The sequence below is a fragment of the Anopheles gambiae genome, chromosome 2 (assembly GCF_943734735.2).
Source record: "Anopheles gambiae chromosome 2, idAnoGambNW_F1_1, whole genome shotgun sequence".
In the NCBI taxonomy this organism is placed as follows: domain Eukaryota; kingdom Metazoa; phylum Arthropoda; class Insecta; order Diptera; family Culicidae; genus Anopheles; species Anopheles gambiae.
The window spans coordinates 541024-563043 of record NC_064601.1 but is presented as its reverse complement, the minus strand read 5'-3'; the positions used below and the strand labels follow the sequence as shown (position 1 = coordinate 563043).

General features: G+C 41.3%; 2 non-coding genes across 2 annotated transcripts; both read left to right on the top strand.

Annotated features, from left to right (window-relative positions):
* The first annotated feature begins 15901 nt into the window (after positions 1-15901).
* Trnat-agu (transfer RNA threonine (anticodon AGU)) lies at positions 15902-15975 on the top strand. Its single transcript has one exon. It is a non-coding gene; the product is annotated as a tRNA-Thr (tRNA).
* Positions 15976-17457: 1482 nt separating this feature from the next.
* On the top strand, positions 17458-17530 carry Trnaf-gaa (transfer RNA phenylalanine (anticodon GAA)). The gene has a single exon. It is a non-coding gene; the product is annotated as a tRNA-Phe (tRNA).
* Positions 17531-22020: the final 4490 nt, after the last annotated feature.

The window sequence follows — 22020 nt, the reverse complement described above, 5'->3', positions numbered from 1 at the left end:
GCAGGATGGGTAAAAGTTTTACGCGAACCAACACCCGCGCGCTGTGGTGGTGGGTGGACGTGGATGTTTGGTTCCATTCTTAGGTCAGTAGTTGAACATCATGGCGTGCACAGAGAGCTGGCGAGGATTGAAGGAGAATAACTTTTCCAGTTTGTTTTTGTTGCACAGGCCGTTTGGTGGAGTCGCAGCAACGAAGCACGAAACGCTCATCCATCGAAGCGTAAAGTAAAGTTTGTATAAAACAATCGTTGGTGCACGGCGTTGTATTCCGTATGGAAAGGAGCTAAACGGGAGATTGGTTGTTTTTTTGGCGAAGACGAAGGATTGGATGCATCGTACGGCACACGCTGGCGTGGATTGCTGTGGTGCGAGATGGGAAGAGGCAAAATTACGAGGTACATTGACACTGATTGTCGATTTGGCGAGAATTTTGTTGAAGATACAGATGGTATTGCAAATTAAATTTGGCTCCGATTAAAAATACGCTACAGTATTGAGGTAAGTTGGGTAAAAGTTTTATTTAGCATTATGTATTTAGTTTCGTTACTGTGAATGTGATTGACTGTCTTGAGATTGTTTCTGCATTCTGGTTTGAGAATTGTGTTTTTGAAGGTTTAGTTAAGTATAATTTGTGGCTCTATACTGAATATAAATAAGAATACAATCTGTTGAACATCATTCTGGTCAACAGTAGTTTAAACGATTTGTTAGCAAATTTAATGATTTTATCCAAATGAATTGCTTTATACACAGCGCAACAGTTTGCTGCAATTATATGCAAAAGCACAAATGTTCTTTGTTAAAATGGTAATCACATCCACGGGATGATGGGAAGAATGATATCTCCATAAAGCCGTGTTGTTTATCTCATTAATCACGCTCAGGTTCATCCCGGGGTCACATAAGCTTTCGTTAGGACACCGTTATAAATTATTGTGAAATCCCCTTCAATCAGGAGGTCACTTTAGACACAATCACATGGTGGTTTTGCAGGTTAATGGAATAATTAAGCGTTATTCGCTAGTAAAACTGCGAACACGAAGGATTATCCCTTTTGCGTTCGTTCTCGGATGGCGATGCGCAGCAAATATGTGCAGCGGCGAATGGAATAGTTTTTATTTCAATGATTGGAAAGTTAAGTGATGACAATTAACAATACATCCGTGTGTTAGTAGCAGACAGAAAAGAACAACATTTGTTTGACGTATTTTAATTAGATTTCAAGGATTTCGGTAACAAATCGAACAAACGACCGGTCCGTTTCCTCCGTTGTTGCTTTGGTCTGTGCCCAAAAACAATTATCTGCTACTAGATCCGCAGCTCATCACTGATCATCTGACCGAAATTCAATTTAGTGCCCGTCCCGTGTGTCGTATTTGTGGCAGCGAAACCTCAACGAAAAACCAACCCAAAGTGACCGATAGCCACTGTTGATGATTATGATGACGATCATCATCAGACTGCTGACTTCGGTGTCGAATGAAAACAAGGACCGGGCAGCAGCAGGGTCGCCAAACTTGCTGGCAAGCGGCATGCTATGCGGCAGCGCTGTGTTCTCCGCACCGGAAGCCGTATGTATGTGTTCCGTTTTTCACGTGTTCTGCAGCGATTGAAGGGCCGGGCCGTCTCGCGCATGATGGATACGTCGGAAGCAATTGACTGAGGATTTATTGAATTTTATTATTATCCTCGATAAATCGTGCAGCCGGATCAGTGCAGCGGCGAGCTTTTTGCACCTGCTGCTGGCTGTTTTGACCAGGACCGGTGACCGGCCGGGTCGATGCATTATATATTTAAAATCTAATTATGCTTGTTAATTGCTAAGCCCAACTGCAGCGATATAGCGCCTGCTACCGAGCGAACTGGCACAAATTGTACCGGGTTGTAGCATAAGACTCTGAGGCAACTGACATGCGACTGTGTTTTTGGACTGGCCGGGTCGAAAATCGAGAAATGCTTCGAACTAAATCATAATACAGAGAGGATGGGAGGTAAAGCACACACACATACACACCCATCTACCATTACAAATGGTTCGCAATTTGAGATTTATGCTGTTCGAAATGATTATTCGATTTGGGATCGCTTTTCCCGCATACACACACGGCTGATGGTCGATATGCATTGGGTAATTGGGGACTGAAGTAAAGGCTAATGCCAGTAAAGCTGATTACAAATCAAACATATACAAATCAGGAACAAGGTTTACCAATAGTTGGGAGTTTTTTTAAACTGTACCAACAGAGAATCAATTGGGAATATAATCAATATTATACATTCCCATCAGATACTTATTCGGCTATGGCATTCGATTTAGCAAAGATGGCGGAATCGGAAGTTAATGTTAACTCACACATAAACAGAATACTGTCAACCTAAATATCCCTGGGCTGTCCTTTATTACGTCCTGTATTTGCATTTCAAACTATCGTCCTAAAACCATGTGAGCTAAAATTATGTTAATGTCGGTCTGCTCTGTCTAGCTTTGCTGGAGTATCTTCTACGAAACTTTCAGTTAACCCAAAAGGTCCGAGGCAACTGCCCAGTGACTGATGAGCTTGACTAGGTTTAATCAATTAGCTTAAACCCTGCCCTTAAGCTCTCTAATGACTGGGTTCGAGGCTTTCACTCAAGTTCCGTAGAATGGGGAAGCAAATGACATCTTGGTGCTGGTCTTATTTGGTTGTGTAGAAAGTTTGCAGCTACTTTCAGTTTGATGTGGACTTGCTTTTCAACTAGACAAACATGTGAATAAATTCAAGCTAGTTAAACAACATTCACAGCGTACACCTGAGATACGCACATCGTCCCTAAAGCATATCAATGGTGATGGTGAGTTTTCTCGTCTTTCTTGTATAAACTTGTATAAAGTTAATACTGTCGTGTATTTATGAAAATTATTAAAAATATCTTTCTATTTATTATACAAGAGTTATTGGAGTCAAAGTGAACGGCTTACTTAGGGCAGAACAATGCCATGGACTAGTGTGCAGTTTATTAGTGCCTATTTAGTACATTAGTCGCTGTCGCGATGCAGCATTAATATGTAGCGTTCAGTATTGTAAATGCCAATTGGTTAAGTATAATACGTTCGATTCGTTAAACAGGATTTCACTTAGAGAATTTACAGGAGGTTCTACCAACATAAAACTCGTACAAATTCTATCGTACAAAAGGCATGGTATTTTCGAACCATTTAATCGGCTTGATAACGCTTAGTAGCACCTTTACGATACGTTTGAATGTGAAGCTAAATGACTGCCATGGGTTCTCTCTATTCGTTCATAGATGCTGGCATTTAGCTGACCTTCCTGTTAGTCGGTGTCAACGAAGAACGCCATCACTGCTGCGTACGATAGTGGCTTGTCCAATCCTGATCCGATACCTTCCCGGAACGGTCAGACGACGCACTGGACAAGCTTAACCCGACCGATAACAAACCTTCCAGTGAGAGAGAAGAGCTTTTCGAACATCGATTGCAGAGCTCTATTAATTTTGGAATCGTAACAAATGGATTTAGTTACTAATGCAACGCCAAATGACCACCGCGAACTTTCGTTTGGTTTGTGGGTGGTAGAGCAACTTCATCAGCGCTACATTGCAAAGCTTTTTAGCGCAATGCTCTCTGCTGATAGTCGATAACCATTTGTTGCCCCATGCCGGGGGCTGTGCGAGGAGTGCAATGTTCTCTGTAGCTTCAAGTTCGATGGGCCAATGGTTCGCTAGCCGACAAACAAAGCACCGACAGTTGCACTAGCTTTCCACTGCTATATCGCTCTAGCTACCCAATGAGTGTAATTTTTTATGCAGAACTGCTGCAACACGTTCTGGAGAGGCTCTGCAAAAGCACTTTGTCGCGCCGGTGACACTGCCCTCCAACCTTTAGCTAGATCGGCAGACGGTTGATTCGCACTTTTCGCACCGTTTGATGTCTTCGATGGTGTAGTGAATGATGGTGAAGAGTAATTTTTTTTTGTTCGTTTAAGAGTTGCATTGAAATTTATTTTTTATGGTAATGGTGTTTGAGGTCTTCAAGGCTTTTGCTGTTTTCGAGTGATGCAACATATCCTTTGAAGTGAAGAATTAGAGTTAGAATATTAGAAGATAGCATTACGCAAAATGGGATTAGTGCTGAATGTTTTGTAGATAGTGTTTCTATTGATGACAACCTTCTTTTCAATTTCAATCGTTTTAGTTATCGATTGCAGAAGCACACTATCATGCATAGCAAATTCGTGAAAAGGATAGTATGCATTTCCCGAATAGTCCGGATGCGTCCGATTGGATGAATCGCGAATCAAATGGTTTTGTAAATCAATATATTTGGAGCCGAACGTATTGGAGGGCTAGATCGAACAAACATTGTTGTGATTAGCGTTTCAGTTTAAGTGCAAAGTGTTGGTGAAACATGGTTTAGCATTGCACTCGGTATTTTGGTACCACACAACAGACGCCTAAAACGATAAAAAACGGAATCAATATTTGTTGCAATGTAACGAGTGGATTTCGGAAACTCAGTCGACATTATGTAGCATATCCTTGTGTATCCTGTTACATTCGTTCTTTTGTCGTTGTCGCATGAACCTTGCGCTAAAATGGGTAACCGACACCGGAAGCGAGAGAACGACAGAATCTCACCTTTCGGAATCGTTTCTGCTGCAAAACGTATGATACAACAACGGAAATCGATGGACCATTCGATTTGTACTGGCGCTTTCGTTTCCTTTCAGCGTAAAAAATATAGCGCTATTTTCCACGTTCCATCGTTGTGAGGCTCCGAACGTCTGCCTGTTTTCTAAACGCATTTCAATGGGAATGTGCGAACACGACATGTCTGTCGTAAACGTTCGTGGTTGAATCAAACGGAAAGTGATTGGGTCGAGTGTAGTTTGCTTCTTTTCCAAAGTAAACATAAATTGTTCACTGTGTTTCTACAATGCATGGTTATGATCTATGATGCTTGGGATGTTTTGTTTGTTAGAAAAAGACAAAGATAGAGAATCTTTATACTATATTGTATACAACGTTCAAACTAGTAGATATCAATTGATAAGAACTTAATGCTACTCTTCAGGAAGGTGTTATGGGATTTACAACATTTGATCATCCAATATAGATAGACTGCTTTCCAATGTATGAATTACGTAAATAGCATTTGAAATTTAAACATAATACTCTGTATAAGTGAATCTAGCTGTTGAATGGAGCAAATAATTGACCAACTTAAAGCTGTTTGAAAGAGTATTATGAGAATTGATCACAGGAGAGCCCAAGTCATCCGTCAAGCATTCAAGCATGTTGGTTCAATGACTTTCTTAGTAATCAAATACATTTTCTATACATTAAGTATGTTGTTTGCTAATGAAAGAAAGTTAACTTAGAAGTATATTGAGGAGCTTGCACATAACATCAAGTTCTTAAGTACTATATATACTTCATAGAGGGTACATTAGAAGTGTTATTCAAAGCATGTTGTGCCATGGATTTAAAGGATCAATAATAAATAATGGAAGTAACATAAATACATCCGGCTACGCTGTTTGAGTTTCTGAATAAATTTCTTGGTATTTAGTGTTATGCAGCGTCATTAAGGCTTTTGAATCATGCCTGCTAACTGCCACAATCAGCTTCAGTATTTCGCATGCTTGTTGACTGGCTATGATTACGATTATGCTATTTAAGTACCGTGCTCATTGTGTAGAGCTGGTTGAATGATTACAGGTATTCCCCGATATACGCTATTAATGCGGACCGGAGGCAAGGGCGTATCTCTAATATTAGCGTATGTCGAATTTCGAGGTTTTCAGTCAAATTATAGCCAATTTTCGTATAATTTTGCTTGAAATGGTAGGTTTTTAGCCACTAATTTAGTTATTCAATCTGATCTCAACTGAAGATTACAATTTTGTACCTTTTAAAATGGTTTTTAAAATTCGACAAAAAGGAATCGCGTATATCGAGTATGGCGTATATCGGGGAATACCTGTATATCAATTTCTCGAGGATTCGTGTAGCAGTGTTTTTGCACCATCATGGCTATGCACATATATTGCCACCATGTCATAGTACCTTGGCTGTGATGCCAAATTGGTTATAGACTAGAAACGTCTTTGAGGGTTTACTCCGATCGTACCGTTGCGTAATGCGCAAATGGTAACCATCGTGGCGATAAGGTAAGCCTCGTGTAGATAAACCACAAAACTCTAAACTCGTTCCATGAAATTAGAGCTTCTTTGCAAATTTAGCTATTTCTCACTGATGATTGATTGGCGATGATTTTGAAAGCTTATGTTGAGTGTTTGTTGTCCCCAATCGTTATGATGAAGTATTTGAAGGAAGTAGGATGGTATGAGCACTGGAAGGCGGAGGTATGGTATGGCGAAGGAATTGATGAAATATATAGATGAAAGGTCCTGAACCTAAAGGGCTGCTAGAAATGTAGCTAATTCATTGAAAAGCGCATATGAATATTTCAGTCGGCAAGTTTTTCCTCGGAAAGCAGAAACCCTCGTGACGTGATACCACGTGCGGCACCCATTTGCCATGTTTGTTGAAATGGTACAAAAATAGGGTGGAACGTTGGGAGAAAGGCCACACATTTGCGTTTAGTTGGTTGGGGCTATGTTGTAGTGTGTCTTGTCCTGCCGAGATAGGATTTGGGGTTTTGGCTACCCCTAACGGACTCTCGGTCCTTACCGGGGTTGGTCTTAGGGAGGCAGTTCAAGTTGGTTCCGGGTATGAAAAATGGGTTTCTGTTTGTATTTACATTTGAATTGTGTGTAAATTGAAGTTTTCAATCGATTTTGAATGTCAGCCAGCAGGAGTGAAGGAAGGTGGAAGGGTTCTGAGGAAGATCCTTATTTGGACCGGTTCCAGCAGAGTCTGGGTCGTAACCAAAAATGGGATCCTTGTAGGCACTTTAGAAGGCTTATCTGGTATCTGGCAATAAAATAGGCTCGATGGAGTTATATCGACAGAGACGGGGAAGTATGAAAGCAGATGGCGAAGAAAGATGATGAATCGTCGTCGGTTGTGTCATCATTTTTCGGTGGGATTAGAATTTCAATTTCGACGCCCGTCGTCAAAATGTGTGTCGACGGCCTTATCGATAAGTTAATTTCCTTATTTCGTAAACCGCTGGTGTAGCCTGGGAAATGGACTAGTGAACGGATGACAGTGGAGAAAAATATTTTCAAACTCATTGCGGAGGCGTGTGCAAAACACATGTGTTGGAAAAGAGGGCTGTAATGCTGGTGAGGTTGCATTTTTCAACTGGTAGGTGTTTGGCCGTGTAGAGAATCCTGTTTTCTATGGGTTAGCCATGTATTTTTTTTCTCAATAGAATGGCTTTTGAAATATCGGAAAAGCAGTTTGAATGAGTTGAAAGTAATCTTGATAGATTGGATAAAATGAAACATAATCTGTTGTGGGTTGGTACTCATTGTTGAGAAAATCTCAAGATTTTATGTTGAAACTAAGCGGAGAAAAACACTGAAGATTAAGATGGATGCACTGAACATTATTAGCAACAATGTAGGATAGAGACAGCTGTTCTTCAGTGGGTTGGAATGATTTTTTAATATAGAAATGCTGATCAAAAACCGGACGAAGATGCAAATGAACTGCATACTGATGTAGGCAGGACGCCAAGTGAATCTACTATGCTATGTAGCAGACCTTGAGCAAATATTCATAAAGAGTTCTAGAAAAGGAGATTTGCTCCGTTCTTCCTATTAGCAGATAATCCTGTGTACCGTATGTGCAAGAATCATGTGAGAATTGAAACAGTTTCCTCGTACACTGCAAAGTTTGTACGTTAACCCTTCGTTTGGTAGCATGATATCTTTCCTATAAATTTTTAAGACTGGGCCATTATTACAGCAAGGAATGCAATCTTGAGTTTCTGCTCTCCGCAGTCTATTATTTTTTCATTCGTCAGTATTTTTTTAGTGTGAAGCTTAGTATGGTGCGGATGGACCTGAAACTGCAGCAATATGAATGTGGCAATAAAAAATACAGTACAAAATAATGTTCATTCATATAAAGAAATGAACCAAGTTCGTAACGTTAACAGTAACAATTAACGATAATTAATGAATATCTAATATATGAGAATATTCATTGAATATCTAACAATTAGTTGATATGAATCCCAATGTAGTATGAATCTTGGTTCAACGTGCTTTACATCACTTCTACATACTTGTACAAATTTTGCATAGATAGTAAAAAAAATTATGAAAATTATCAAAAACGTGATATTTTAATCGCAAAATTAAAAAGAAATAAGCAACTCCGTTACCTAAAATTAATTACAATTGCATACACTGAGCATTACAACTATAAAACAAAGAAGTTTGGCCAAAAACAAACATGTTGCAATGGTTTTGTCTCAACCGAGCATAGCGTATCAATGAGCCTTCGGTTTTTTCGCATCTGAGTTGTTTACGTTGCTGGGTCGAACGAGGAACTAATTGCAACGCTCAAAGAAAGGAAAACAAATGATTGGATCTTTTCCAAAGCCCCAGCCACACCCAATTGGCATAGTTTAGGACGACTATGCTGGTGTCTTTCCTCGCACACAAGCCGGGCTGGTCCGTATGCCGAGTGCTTGTGGATGGTTCTCATCAGTCATTAGCACCAGAAGCTCTCGCTGTAGAACGGTATACCGAGGCAAGTCGAGTGTAATTTGGTACGTTCATTTGTAAGTTGAGTTCAGTTATAAACTCGCGGTATTTTGCCTCGCTTCATTCGGATTTTTTTTTTCTCATTTTACAAAAGCACAGGACTCGAGCCACTTCCTAAGAGATGGTAAGTGTTGCTAAGGCATTTAGCTCGTATGTCGGTTGAGCTGCTCAAGCTAGGGATAGTGGCGGATGCGACTAACCAATTCAGTTTGCCGTCTGTACTTACGAAGGACCTTCGGTAGAAAAACGACAATGACCAAACTCTTGAAAGTAAAATAACCGCTTGAGTAACGATGGGGAATAAAAGAACTTAATTAAAACTAAAAAATGAGACCAAACTGTATTTCGAGCGCAGCAGTATTGTGAAAGGATGTTGAGTGGTGTGTGTTTTTGGCTATAATCATGAGCGAGCGACCTATGAAGGATGGTCAAGAAATGCTGAGAAAGCTCAGCTTTTTGCCTCCCATTTTGTTGGTTGAAAAATGAGCTCATTTAGACGAGCTGTTCAAATTTGAATCAAATGAGTGAGCAATGCGGTGAGTGCAGAACCTAATAAGCTAATAAGGAGGATTGCGAGCGGTGCAAATAGTTTACATAAACCAATGTGTTCGTCGCGTCCGTCGTGCCCATAAATGGAGACGCATGGTGTTGCTCAGAACTGTTTGGATAGTGTACAAAGTTCTGAAATTTGGGAAACGCTTGATCGCCTCGTAAGTCGATACTGGTAGAAGGTTATTTTAAAGTCTTGCCATTATTCTGTGTACCATCGTACCCATGTTTTGAAATGGATGACGCGCGCCGGAGGTTGTTTAGCCGCATGGGTTGTTTGCCGTTGAGCAAGATTGAATTGAGCTTGTTGATGTTGCTGTGAGAGTGTCGAGGAAGGTGCTGGAAGTTAGGAAACCGAAGTGGAAAGATACGCTTCTTTGGCTATGTGTTTCGATAAGAGGATCAAATTTGCATATTGCAAAAAGTGTTTTCTCTTCGTACGCCAAACGCTGCTGGAACATGTGAAAGTCATTCCAGTGCTGAGAATTGGCGAGGCAATCCAATAAAATATAGCAGTACTGATAGAGGCAGGTATAGTGCGACGTTTACAAGTCGATGGTTCGTGGTGAAGATGATGGGAAAAATACAATATCCGATCGATTTTCTAGTGGCATATCTGTTTTTAATGAGAAATAATATATTTACGATAGAATGTGATACATTTCTCGGGGATGATAAAACTATTCGCTACTTAACTCGAGGAATGGATGGTTAAAGTAATTCTGACGCTTTGAAAAAGAACGCTATAACCAGTCGGCAGAAACACGAGTGAAAACTGGGAATAGAAAGAACGATAACTTCATAGGCAATTTATTTTAAGAGCTTACGTGTTTGGGTCGCGTACCGCAGAAAAATCGTGAAAAAATGTCATTGTAAAAATGGCTACTAAAAAGGAAATTTGAGTATGGCAACAACCGAAATCAGAGCGCAAATGATGTGTGCAAAAACACGAAGGTCCTATGCGCATTCTGTCAGTGCTTTGTATTTTGAAAGCGATGGCGCGCAGCAAACGTCTATGAGTAATCTCTTTTCGAAACAAACAAAGCAATATTACTAAGGAACTCATTAATTTCGAAACCCATTAGCAGCCAACCCCATCCTAACCAATTAAATCTTGAAATATGCGCGCACTACGTTCTGACCATTCTTTACTGGGGGACGCAATGGATGCCTTTGCATATTTACTGAACGGCTTAGTTCCGCATTTCTCCATCAGCCGGCTCGCCGAGCCATTTGATTCTCCCGGGAAAACCGTTTGACCGTGCATGGTGCTTCTTCCCTAGCATCTCGCTGTCGGGCCTTACTAGTGCCGCGCGTGCTTGGACGTCGGACGAATGGAGAAAAAACTCGAACAGTGAAGCGTACGGGACATTGCGGGGGAACAAAAAAATACACAACCACAACAAGGAAAGGATAAATGGTGGCATGCCCAAAAGGAACTAACGCCTGGATGAATGATAAACAAAACCGCAAACCCGTAAAAAATGAATAAAAGATGCTGAATTTTCCGTACCATAACTTTTGAGACTGCGTAGTATTAAATTTGGTGTTGGTTGGCCATGGCAATACTGGCCACTGGTGTCAAGTTGTGGCTGGGATTGTTGGTGGGGTGTAACAGCCAGGTCCAAACAGATGGCAAAACAGAAGAATTTTTGGAAACCATGCTTGCTCCTGGCAGAAGAGACAGCGAGCACGTAATTCCGCGCGACGGAAGGGTGTTCCAAGCTGTCAAGTAACGGAGGTACAGAAAGAAGAAAAAACAACGGACTTGCCACCATTAGTGGGCGAAGATGCTGTTGGCCCATTTGCATTAGGTGCCGTGCATTTCCGGCCCCGTGGAGGTTTGGATTGTAGCGCACAGTCCACGTGCAATTCGATGCGAACAGTCCGTGCAACGTGTACTCACATACACCTTGTGTGCTTTGTTAATTAAATAGTGTCCGTGCTTCAGTAGCTCGAATTTTTCATTTCCATTATTAAGTCTCGGTGGACAGTCGGCTACATTTTGTGGACTCCCGGGAGTGTGCAACACAGCTGGCTGTACGGGCTAGGCCGTTGAAGCTGTTCGCATGGATGGCATAAATGGATGAAAACAATTAGACTGTGTCACACTTGCACGTTTGCTTGTTGCAGGAATGGTTCGGGGCAAGGGAATGTAAAATTTTAATGAGAGTCCCGTTTTTCAATGTCTAAGTAATAATATTCGGTGAATACGTTAACGAGTGAAGGTATTGGCTCTGTAGGTGGGTTAGGAGATGATATGGAGCAAGCTTTGGTGGTATAATTTAGTGAATTAGTAGCTCACTGCATACTAGAAAGTGAACAAGTTTGATTAAAACAAAATATTGATCCATCTACTAGAGGTACTCTTTAAATGGGGGAAGGTATCTATCTTGAAATTGTGCTTCTGGTGCAGTTTTTCGATTAACTTTGTATGCGATAGAATTTTTATTGAAAGTTCGAACATTTGTAATCGAACTACCGGGTAAATTTAGCTTACCCCTAACAGTCTGTAGCATGCACTATTCAAGTAATGATAATATGCCTTAACTTTTCCTCGCTCTGCTTCTGCTGCTTCTGCCCTTCTATATACGCTAACCATAATTCCCTTGTGACGGTCGGCGCTCTTGCTCAAGATGTACAGCGAATCGACCCGGCTGGAGCAAGGAAACGGGAGGCGTCCAGACTCGGAAGGTTCCTGTGAAATATGGTAATGGAATATTCAAAATGAAGAATTGTTATGTAGATTGTAGAGCATTGGTTTGTTTGCAGTGTTTGCTTTTCATTTCCCTGCGCTGCTTTCCTGTGCATTTGCACATTGCAAGTCAGAGCATCATAGTGATTAAGACGGAAGACGGCAAAGGATGGTTGCATGTTTGTGTTGGTGGTGCAAGTAAGACCAAAATAGAAATGCAAATGCGGAGGAAAATGAAGGTGACAGAAATAACGGAAAGGACATGGCGGACGAAAGCTCCGTTCACAGCAATATGGGGAAATATATAATTTAACCGGCGTAAATGGCAGTTGCTCAATGATTATCTCGCTCGCTGCAATTAAATGCAACCGTTACGGCTGACTGGCTGGAGTGGAAGCGAGGGGTGTGATTAAACGTGATCCGCACCAGCAGGCAGAGTCAACGGAAAAGCAAGCATTTGGTTCATCTCTCGAGTAAAGCGTTGCCGCAATGTTCACACTGTCCCCTCCCGCAATGTCCTTGTTTTGCTCCCTCGAGAATGGTGGTCCACCGGCTAGTTGGCACGATCTTTTCGTCACAATGTGGAACGGTATCAGGGAGCATTATCTGTGAAAATCGAATCAATTTAACCCTTGCCACCGTCCGTGGGTTCTGGATCCCGTGATCTTTTACACCATTTTAATTACACGGTTTAATGGCGTGCGATGTTTGCTCTCCTGTTCGTGCCTTGCCGAGGGCAGGGTGAGCCTTTTGAAAGGCAGCTTAAGCAAAATGTAAAATTTATGGCAAGAGGAAAAGGAAAATGCTGGTTTTCGACTGAAGCAAGCTGCAATCGGTAAAGCGTTCAACAGAGCTGTGTGATCCTTTCGGAAGCAGCAGAATGAGTGAGAAAAAAGGGAACGAATTATTGGAAACGAAACAGTCTCAGTTAGTTGAATTTGCTAACCATAGCTAAAATCGTTATACGGTGAGAAAAAGCTCCTTGCTTTGTTTTGATGAAGTTGCAAAATATGGTCCCATACCAAAATGAGTGAGAATCGTCGAAAAGGATAATCGTTGCCAGTGACATCAAGCGTTAATACATTGATGAGAGGGTAAAGCTGAGGGTCTAAAAACGAACCAACGTTCAAATAGATAGCGGTAGCTTTGAGCTTTGTAAAAAGGGCTGACTAAACTGCTTTGGGGGTGTTGGTTTTCTCATTTCGATCATTCGCAAACGGGAGGTATGAAGTAAATCCGAAAAATATGAACCAGGCTGCAAACGAGATTAAACGAAACTGCTACGTTAGGAACGAAAGCTTCGTTTGGGCGACCATTTGAACTGGGACATCCCAAGCTAGCTGGTTTTTAAGGTTGAATGTCTTTTAAAATGGATTAACGGAAGTCAATCGTTATGCGCTGCACTACGTGATCCTTAAAAGTGGATGAAGAATGGCGATTATAGTTAGTAATGATTCGGTAAATTACGGTACATTACGTAGATGCAAATTCCTCTGTGTGACTGATGCAATAGTTTGGAAACAGTAGAGTACAGAACTAGGATAAGGTACGAACGTTAAAAGCTTGGGCTTAGAGGATGCAATATGCCTTCAATGTGTCATATACTACACGAGTGCTTCATTCCTCGAAGAACGTTTGCGGAGAGAAATTTACTACGTTGGGTAGGGTATCTACCGCAGGTTCAACTTCGGAATGTTGTATGCGTCACGAAAACATGAGAGAGCTGTAAGGATCAAAGATTTCTGCCATTGGTTCTGTATGTAAACCAAAGGATTTTAATCGTCATCATCATCTTGGCAGATAATGACTTTGCTGGTGATTGCGTTTCAGTTCACTACAAGCTGTGAAAATTCGTTGGATGTTAGGACATGAACATCTTGTTCATTCGGTTTTCACGACAAGTCGGAACAGACAGACGTACTGGAGAATCGTGTATGTTTTGCTAGAGCAGTCGATTAAGTCCAGAGTGTCAGTGGAAATACGCTGGCATCATTCGCAAGAGGTTTGGTATGATTAGTCACATCTGCCTCCAACCCATAGAACGATTTGAGTGCCAGTAGTAACGGGGCAAAATTAATTTAATTTGTTCCGGAACAAGGCGCCCAGAATGATCCGGAATAAGGCTCGAATGGTCGTTCAAAAGTGTAGTGTATACGTTGAGCATTTGGTGTGCATTTGCATTGATTCAATTAGGATCGATGATCGTATAACTGCGGCTGCATGGTGTATCGAGCTCTAATCTTATAAATTCTTGGTTTGTTGTGGAATTCAGTATAGAATAACGAGCCTGTTATTGTTATCGTTAGGCTTGTTCATGTGATGTTCAGGTCAGTTCTGCAACACTATCACATTGTGTGAGAATGTTATGAGAATAGTGTATCGTTTGTATAGTTGCATTGGTGGTGCAGATTGGTGCAGATGGTATATAATGATAAACTTATAATAAAATAAATGTTGTGCCGATTGTGTTGTAGAAAGCGACTTAAAACACATATTTGTTTTACTATAAACACGTGTTGTCCTTTCCATATAGTGCTTAAAATTGTAACTGACATCATAACGATAAAAATTAAATATTTGTGTATGGTGTTCAACTGTCCATCACTTCATGGTTCACATCAGGTTTCAAGGTAAACCATGTTTGATCATTTTTCAAGATTTTTATGTGTTTTTAATGACACGATGATAAAGGACGCATACATTGTTCGTCCGTTTTTGTGCGGCTGTTTGGGAAAAATGTCATCATTTTCAAATTATAATCACATTTGTGAAGCCTCCTTATGAATGTGGTTAGGCCAAATGGCATACATTGAGAATGGCGAAGAAATGACCAGTCGGACATAATTTTTCTATGCCGTCAGAATGATTAATTACAAAATGATAAACCTCTCCATGCTGGATGAGAGTATACAAATAGATTGAAAAGGGTTTCCGAGTCGAATGTCGAATGAGGCTGAAAAAGAAAAGTGGTCAGTATTTAAAAAAAATGTATTTGAAAGTCAAAGTCGAAAAGCATTGTAAAGTATCAAGTTACGAGTTTTAAGAGACCCAGAACATCGCATTCAGTCCTTGAGATCTCAATCGTCTCTTGTAGGTCAACAGGAACCAAGCCGGAAGTGCCATAAAGCTCGATAGGAGCTGTTGCATGGTTGCATAATTTGATCAAAAGTGTTGACCAATGGATGTCCTCACAACCTCGTTTGGATATCGTTCAGTCTAGTTCCTGTGTCGTGCTGGAACAGCGAACGTAGGAAGGTAATGAAAACACTACAGGCTAGCAACGAATGCCAGAAAACATTGCCCCAATAATTTTCCCATTTTGCCATGGTTAATTTCGATAATGGCTGAGACGAGCTCTTGCCGCATAGGTCGTGAGCTGCGCTGATCCGATGAGTTCTATGCACGATGGTTCAGGCAAGTTGCTGCCAAAACGGGCGGGCTGAATCTGGGACAATGGAGATATGTTGCCACGGTGGAATGGGGTGGAAATGTATCCGGTGTTTGTTGACTGTGGTCGACCTTGCACCAAGCACAACGTGGCAGAGATATTAAGGACCGTGGCGCACATAGACACACTCGCTCACATGTTCTAATCTTGTTATCAATGCGAATACTAATGCAGTGACACGGTCGTAAACCGTTATTCGCAGTGCTGGAATGGAATAATCTAACACTCAAATATTCACCAACGCAGACAGACACGACAAGCGTTTGAAATAGCCTAGGGGAGCGAAGACACAGTTCCGGTGACCCAATGGCATTGTGTGCCAGTACGTAGATCTGATTCATCGTTCACGCTGTGACATCTATTATGCTGTGTTTACTGTTCCATGCATTGTGCAACGGATGGCGCGTGTGTGGAGGTTTATGAGATCGTTGTTTTTAGATGTGGCATTACAAAGCTAGATTTTGAACGGAAATGTTGATGCAGCGATACTGTGTTGTAAATAAAACTTGCGATTAATAAGGTGGCGCCGTGGCTTAGTTGGTTAAAGCGCCTGTCTAGTAAACAGGAGATCGTGAGTTCGAATCTCGCCGGAGCCTTCAATTAACTGATATTCACCTCACATGAAATTCTCTCTGAGCGGAACAGTGTGTGGTTTTTTATTATTAATTTTTGAATTCTCAAAATAAACAAGATTTTGAATGAGAGGGAGAGGGTTAGGTAAATAGTTTTCATTTATTTGTGTCTATTTCATGTATTTCTTTTTTTACAACGTCAAATTAAGCTATTAGTTGAAAGTTTAATGACAGTTTGAGAGTAAACATAAATATATTGGTTGATCAGAAGTTCTTACTATTCAATGTTTGAATTCGTGTACGTTGCAGGTGAAAGCACGCATTGATTAAGAAACTAATTATGTTCCCGGCTGCGGAACGATAAATCGCATCCGCAACGGCTGTGCCCGAACCGGTAATTGTTGTTGCGTTCGTTCACGCCAAATAGAACACAACCCAAACCGAACGTAGCAACACCATGTCTTTGACGAAATGCGGGTGGAAGCAGTAGGGTTGTTTGTTTAGATGTCGTTAGCGAACGGCTAGTGCTTTACGTGCTGACAAAACGCTCGTCCCACGATGATGGCGCTAAAATGTAGTCGCAGAGCACGCTGTGATGGTGGTGTTTGGCCCTAGGCTGCAGCTGTGTGGACGTTTAGCAGGTTATTTATGAGTGTTCTACAACGACGTGGCCAATGACGTTACTTTGGAAGGGTTGTTAGAATGGTGTGTCAGGGAAAACGTTTGGTTTGAATAGCCCAGAAAATCGAATTCACGTATTTTGTGGAGAGCCGTTGTGCATTTTATGGGTTACATCCACAGCCCCCTGAGAGCGTGAATTTGTCAATGCTAATTATCGGCATTTTACATGGACTGCTCTTACCCTTCGCCACTGTGTTTGTAGGTTTGATTAACATATCGAAGAAATATAACGTGGTAACATTACTGTTTAATAAAACGGCAAATGTGTTTTATATTATTTTAATTTATATTAATTTTCTATTTAATCTGATTTACAATTTTCAGTTGGAATAAGAATCAGACGTGTAAACTCTGTATTGTCTGTCAACGGAAATTACTGAAACAAGTGGAAGATACATCAGACATACCGAAGTTAACAATAAGCCAGACCACACCCTATGATCATGGGTTGGATGTGTCAGCTGTGGCGGGAGCGCTAGCGAAGTGTAACGTTACGGCTTAGCAATGTACCCACATGACACGTATGAGTATTTTTAATCAGACACCGTGTGGTGGAAGTTTAATCACAGTGAGTATACAAAGCAACCAATGAATGACACTCTCCGCACGGTTGCAATTAAAAGGCGCCGGGAGTGTGGTCAATGAGTTTACGGTATTACAGTGTGATAATGTCAAACATGAGGGAAAGGTGCACTAGGAACACTAATCTCATGTAGATAAGGGGGTGCTTACTCCCGTACTTATCTGGTGGAACAAACGGCCTGTTTGATCTCGTAATGCTGCGCATTGCAATCTAACAATACAGTAGCGAGATAGAAAACATGTGCCGAAATAGCTCAGTTGGGAGAGCGTTAGACTGAAGATCTAAAGGTCCCCGGTTCAATCCCGGGTTTCGGCAGGGAGTGTTTTTTGCGTTTATACATGTGCGGTAAGTCTTTTCTTCTTTTTCGAAGTATGGATTGTTTCTATTAATTATTACATTTTTTTAAATTATTGATATCTAATCAGGCAGGTAGGTAAAGGCTATCCCGTTTAAACTTAATGCAAGTTCTTAAAAGTATTTACTCCATGATCGGTGGTACTATTCAAACACAGTAAAGATTTAACACAGTTTCAACACATCTAGATTTGCAAGTGATAAAAAGATAATTTTGGAGATAGCAACTTTAAATGGATTTGTGATATCTTTTCCTGCGTATACATCGTTTGCAGCTGAAGTTGCAGCCTTTGAATAGTTTTTATCCAATAGAACCAATGGAACGTTTCCCATTTTGGAACAAACAGAAACAGGAAGTCAATAGCAAAAGTAGCGAAAGCGCACAGAGGTGACGCAAGTGTTTTAAGCGTGGTTGCATTTTATTCCATTTGCTGTGATAAAGGCCACAGAGTTATGCTTCGTTCTTCGGGAGAACAACCGGGTATGGCAGCTTTTTATCCTTTTGACATTCTTTTTTCATTAAAAGCTGCGCGATATCGGTTCTGGTTGAATGGCTACAAGATTTTTTTTGTATGTTTTGAGCGAGAAATGGCGGCAATTCTTCGCGTTGCGAGAAGTGAATCAGGACGCAGAGTCGTGAGAGGGTAAAATGAGGGAAATAAATTTTCCATTTTCTTCACTCTTCACTGGTTGCGGTCGATGATGATGGCTGAAAGCGTGAACAGGATGGAAGAGCAGTAGATACCTGCGGGTTGGAGAGTAAGAAGAGAGGTGAGTATTTAATAACATACGATGCACTAACGGCAGCCAGTTAGAACTTAGTTCTGGCACCATAATACAGAGCACCAAAAGGGCTGAAGTGTTAGTGTACGGGGTGAAGGTAAAGCAGATATAATAACGATGTTTTTCCAGCTCTTAATAACTATATTTCCAGCTTCCTCTGTCCACTGCCACCATTTCTGCCGAGGATACTAAGTGCTGAAGACTAAGATTGCAAAGTTTTTAGCTATTCCCTTTGACGAAACTGCTGGATGTAGTTGGCTCGCAAAGGGTTTAGTGCATCGTAGTTCTATTGAAGTAAAAAAGTGTTCTCATGGTGTTGGAAATGGCACACCAGTTGGAAAGGTATTGCTAGGAAAGGAAAAAGCAAATGAGTTTTCGCAGCACTATTCGCTCGTTTCCTCGATGTTTTCCTTTGTCCGGAACCGTCGGGCACAGTAATAGAAGTAGCATTGGTTCAACCATTTTTAAAACGTTTGCTGATCGCTGGTCGGCTTCAGGTGGAAAGGGTACGACTTGCCAGCAGAAGAACATTAAATGTCTATTACAAGATGGCGGAAACGATTTTCCAAATAGCAGGCAAACGTTGCATGACCAGCTTAGCTCAGTTCAGCCAGCGCACATTAGAAAAAGGAAATGCCCTCAGCAGCAAATACTTGATGTCATCTATTATCTGGCTTATAATGACCGAAAAACGGCCGAAAGCTATCAGCGACCAAATGGTAGGTATCATTCGAAGGCTACCATCAAACTGCACGATTATCCTGGGATGCAAACAGACAGTTTGGCTTTTGGGATGCACAATTCGATTTGGCAACGCCTTTTCCAGTACTTTTCTCTCTGTGGATCCTCTTTGTGGATGTTGGACGAGGCGAATATGTATTACATGATAGTTGTTGGAAGCAAAAAGTCTACTTAATATCTGAACATGTGAGAGCTATCGGGAATTCGCCAGATAATGGTAACTGGAGAAATGTATTCCTATGTGTTTTTTTTAATCTATGAATAATCAATAAATATGTACTAAGTTTAATCATGTTATAAAAAGCTATCAATTTGTAGTCGATATTCTACTGTACATACGTTTGCATAAGTGCTGCTACTGTGAACCAGTGTACTTGCTGACAGGTTTCGACTACTAAATTGATTTTACTGCAATGCTAACACTCTGGATTATAATGGAACAAGTTTCTATTGCCAAGTGTTGCCAATATGCGCTTGTTTAACATGATCAAGCATTAGCAATGCATGCATGGGCTGAAGGAAAATAGCTCGTTACAAAGGATCATGGTGCAAGTACCGGATGCGATAAAAGCGTTGAACATTTTTCTTGCACCATCTCGTGTGTGGTATACTGGGGTTGACACTAGTTTTACGTCGTTTAACGAGAGCTAGCCTAGGTAAAACGGTTGAGTTCAAATCAATAATGTGCCACTTTGCACGGAGATTCCGTTTCGCTGCCAGCTTGTTTTGCCCTAGTAATGGATGGTTTGTTTGCACCAGAACCAGAACGAGACAAAAAATGCTTCTTCCTACTCATGCATTTCCGGACCAATGCCCAATTTCTACGACTTGGGCAGATGGCGCAGCAAAGAAAGCAGAAGCATTGCAACAAACTCATTGGTTCGGAGGATAAATGGTACTTAAGAGGTTGCGGATCTTGAACGAGCTTGAACAAGTCATCGAGACAATTTCTGCCAAACTGCAAATACCATCCTAGCACGTGAGTGTATATTGAAGCGAGGTGAATGCAAAACCGAAAAGGAAAGCAGTTAGCAGTTATAAATGCGCTGAAAATGGATCGTTAGTAAGTGGCATCGTGCTTTAGTGGCGATTTGTCAGAAAACTGCAGTGGATGTATCTTTGGTAGAATGCATGATACGCAGTTTGACTGGAAAAGTGTGACTTGTTGGAAAATCCGAGAACGAATGGGGCGTAAAATATGGACCATGGGGTCTTCTTCATTTGGGGCCGCATTTAGTCGAAGTCAGTTAGCGAGATGAATGATTGTTATTTTGCCTACAGTACCAAGGTTAAAGTATTCTTAGTCCTTAGCCGTTTGTCGCCAGGCTACTTTTCCGAGTAGGCTAGCCTAGAAAGTGCAAGAAACTGGAGAGTGCTCGTTGATTTACAATCACCCATATTCAGTAGAATGGTCGAATTAAGAGAATCCTTTGTGGTTCTGGAATGAAGCGAAAATCGTACTTGAGTCGGGGTCGTCTGCTTGCCGGCGGAATATGCAGGGAGCGTGATGGCACCGGATAAGGAGCTGTGTACTGCGGGGCGCAAGAAGTTAAAAGGTTTGCACTGTAATTATAAGTTCTTCGGCCCTTGTTTTTGCTAGCGCCAGTTGGCCGGTGGAGTAAATCCGCTCCACAAAATCCATTGGCCTTCTCCTAGCCAGCGGCTTTGTTTGTCTGCATTTGAAGAGGAATTGTTAGAGTTTGGATGAAGATGGTTGCCCTGCGGACGACCATGGTCGGGTTGTTAATGAGAAATGTAAGCAAAAGTTAACTGCACGAGGAGGTTCGATTAAGGGTGGGATGGTGTGATTAATTCTAATTCGATTAGGAACACAAAAGTGAAGATTCAGTAGAACCACGCTTTGGGGGATAAAAATTCTTTGTTCGTTTGCTAGGCAGAATTGAGAACCACTAATCCAAATCTAAGTAAAGCGTTTTTTTTAATATTCAATGTTACTCTTTTAATTTCTAAATGTGACGTTAAGTAACAATAGAATTCTTCTGTGGAAAATAGAAGATCGAACGACCCTTGAATGACTTTTAGGATAAGGATCATTACCAAACAGGACACATCGTTAAAGAATTTGAATAAAAACCTCTCATAACGGAAAGATCAGACAAAGGAGCCTGATTGGTTGGGACAAGGAATGAAATTTCATTTTAGGATCCTGTCAGCATATAAGTACACAAAAAAGAATACTTTACAAAGCTAATTTTTTCGGATGAATTTTACACTGTCCATATCAGGGGTCAACATGCAGTACAGACAAAAAAAGGGTTGCGAAATGCTTACCTTGGTGCATCGGCTTTGTTATTTTTTTTTGTTAGCAGAATTTTTCTTTGCCGATTGCTAAAAAAAGAGTGAAGTAAATTGAAAAGGCAGAATAAATAATGATATACTGGTAAGGCTGCGCGCCAGGATCAAAACGTCCCGTGGAATGAGTCTACCAACAGCTTGACGCGTAGTGACGAAGGAAATTAATTCTAATTTTCGCTGATTGACCGCCAAAAGGATGTGCGTTGCTGGTCGTGAATTTTCCCTCAAGTGAAATTACCATGAAGAGTATGGGCGTGTTGTGGGTTTGTCCATAGATCCTTAAGTGCGTCTATCAGATTATTCCTGGCCGGGTAGCCTCGCTCCGACCGTTGCCCCGGTGGGGTATTCTATGTTCTCCTGGGTCGGGTCGGACATCGGTCGACTGTCCGAGGCGAAAGTAATTCAATTCGCTGACTCTCCTCAAAACGCGTAACCTGGCCGGCGTTCTCTACGAAGGAACGTTGATATTCGGGTACTGATTATCGGGAAAGTGGCTTCAGCCGTCATTTCATCCCGAGGGAGGCCTGCAGAGGGAAAGGATCAGTTTAGCAACGGTAGACAAGCTGACTCGATACGCTGAATGGCTACGGAACAGAGAAAACTCAACCGTA